Source organism: Mus pahari, chromosome 7 (assembly GCF_900095145.1).
Source record: "Mus pahari chromosome 7, PAHARI_EIJ_v1.1, whole genome shotgun sequence".
In the NCBI taxonomy this organism is placed as follows: domain Eukaryota; kingdom Metazoa; phylum Chordata; class Mammalia; order Rodentia; family Muridae; genus Mus; species Mus pahari.
This window is the reverse complement of record NC_034596.1, coordinates 108,612,468-108,615,532: the sequence shown is the minus strand read 5'-3', so window position 1 is coordinate 108,615,532 and position 3,065 is coordinate 108,612,468.

The following is a 3,065-nucleotide window of genomic DNA, read 5'->3' as shown; positions in this document are numbered from 1 at the left end:
AGAGAGAGAGAGAGAGAGAGAGAGCTCACAAAGAACAGAAGATTGAGGAAAGGACCATACTGGATACAGCCAGAATGTTCAACACAGCTTAAAGAATGTCAGCAGCTTGACATCCAAGGACCCTGATATCTATTAAGGAGTCAAGTGCAGCGTCACAGCCTGCCTCTAAGGTATACCAGAAAATCTGAAGGAGCAGCAAACTGTCATGGAACAGAGAAGACATGGAAGAGTAGCCTGTAGAGTTGCTGAATTTTTTTGTTTATGTATTGAAAAATGGAACAAGAGGATTAAAAATTATCTCTTATTTTATAAGGAAATTTTGTGGTGAGCTTGCATTAAGATTCTGTGAGAAGGAGTTTTAAATTAGGCAACTTGTTCCATGTATCCCTGTGTTGGGTTGATCTTTTTGTTCAATGACTGTGTAAAGATTGTCTTTGTATTATTCACATACTGATTTCTGGGCAGCAAAAATCTGAATGCATACCAGTCTTTGTTATGGTTTTTCATATCTCTAATCATAGTTTGTAAAACTCCCTCTCTCGGCTCTTTACTAGTTTAATAAAAAGCTGATGGCTTGTCAAAAAGGTGGATAGAATGGGTAGGACTTCTGGGGAGAGTTGGGAACTCTGGGAAAGAGTCAGGAGCAGGTTTTGCTAGCCAGATGCAGAGAAAGCAGCAAGACAGGTTGAAAGAGTCATAACTAACAAGCCATTTGGAGGAACACAGATTAGTATACATGGATTAAGTTATAAGAGCTTGTTGGGAATAAGAGTAAGATAAGGCTTAAATCTATAATTAATAAACATGAGTCTTGGTGTTTTTATTCAGAGTTAGTGTATGCATAGTTAAACTGTATTCTTATATTCATGTTGGTGTTAACATTAGAACATGTACATAACATAATTAGGTGGATAATTTTGAAGCAGAGGTGTTTGATCACAGTCAATCAATGTCTAGTTCCTATGGTATGATTAACATTGATGATAAATTAGTCTTTTGTTTTGCTTTGATTTTCAAGACAGGGTTTCTTTGAATATAGCCCTGGTTGTCCTGGAACTCTCTGTGAAGATGAGATTAGTCTCAATCTCAGAGATCCACAGGTCCCTACTTCCTAATTTCTTGGATTAAAAGTATTTGCCTCCACCATCTTGGTATGTTGAAATACTATCAACAAATATTTTTAACCATCACAGTTCCTTTCTTGAGATTCGTGGGCTGTGGTATAGTGATATGCATTGATCACTGATTTCAAACTCATATTCTTCTCCATTTCCTATATCCTGCCCCATAATCACATGACTATTAAGCAACACTAACTGCAATTTTACAAGACCACCTTTAACAGTCTTTGGGATAATGGGTGTGGCAAGGATCTACAGTGCTTTGCTGAGGACTACTTAGTAGTTCCAGAGGGTGATTCAGGACTTTGTCCCAGACTAATGAGCTGCAGAATTTGTCAGTAAGTGACTTCAGAGGTAAGTTACCGAGTGAACATTCGAAAGAGTCCCTGAACATCTCTAAAGTGGAGTGGATATTCCTGCATCTTATATATCTGATTACTGAGGACACGATATTGTATGAATCTATGAGAGAACCAGAGATGTAATCCAGTTTCCAGACACAATCCAATCTGAGAGGGACATAGAATATTGAAATGGTGCCCTATCCCTTAAGTGGTGTTGAGACACATGAAATGTAGACAAGTCCAAAAGGAACTGCTACAGGTTTGTGATCAATTAAAATAGGGACCAACCAGAGGAGCAGGGATAAATTATTCAAATAGAAAGGGGAAAATATAGTAAAATAATATAAATTAATATGTCTATGTGTTTAAGGAAAACTCCTGCATTGGCATTTCACTAGATCAACAAGTATTATGATCCTCATATTAGTTTAACATAAGAGAGTGAGCTCATATTTACTTACAATATTATTTACCCTGGACATTTCTGAATGAATTACATTATAAGAGGAGGGTGTCTGTGTGAATCCTTACTGCTTAAGTAGACATGTATTCCTGTGCATTGCAACCTATGTGAACCATTGGCATCCCATATTCTCGAGTATATATTACAGCTACATAGATATTATAAAGCACAGCAGGGGTTCAGCAATACCAAGATACAACCATTCAGCACCCTGCATTTTAGGGAACAACTGTTGCTCTATATTAAGGATCACTGGTGCCCTGAGGATGCTGCCATGTGAACTGACAATATGTAGGATTTCACATGGATTCTGACCAGGTATGGAAGACAGAACTTGCATTCAACTTCTCCTCCTCCTTCTATCTTGCAATTTTAGGTGCATACAATCTATGAACCAGAAGAGACAACACAATATATATGAATACTATGCATTTATATAGTATGTATATTTATTTTAGTTTGAGTAACAATACTTATAATACTTGTATACACATGCTCACATATCCCTACATAGTGATATTGGTATTTCTTTCATCTATGGGACAGTGTTCCAAATCTATATTTATTAGTGAAACATCAGTTCCTGAAAAGCTTTACTAACATATGCCCTGCCCTGGAACAAGAAGATTGTGGATTTGAAAGCTACTCAGGTAGAAAAAAAGCTTTTTAAAAATTTTTTATTAGATATTATCTTCATTGACATTTCAAATGCTATCCCGAAAGTCCCCTATACCACCCCCTGCCCTGCTCCCTTACCCACCCACTCCCACATCTTGGCCCTGGTGTTCCCCTTCACTGGAGCATATAAAGTTTGCAAGACCAAGGGACCTCTCTTCCCACTGATGGCCCTCTAGGCCATCTTCTGCTACATATGCAGCTAGAGACACGAACTATGGGGATACTGTTTAGTTCATATTGTTGTTCCACATATAGAGTTGCAGACCCCTTCAGCTCCTTGGGTACTTTCTCTAGCTTCTCCACTGGGGGCCATGTGTTCCATCCTATAGATGACTGTGAGCATCCACTTCTGTATTTGCCAGGCACTGGCAGGGCCTCACAAGAGACAGCTATATTGGGGTCCTTTCAGCAAAATCTTGCTGGCATAAGCAATAGTGTCTGTGTTTGGTGGTTGATTAT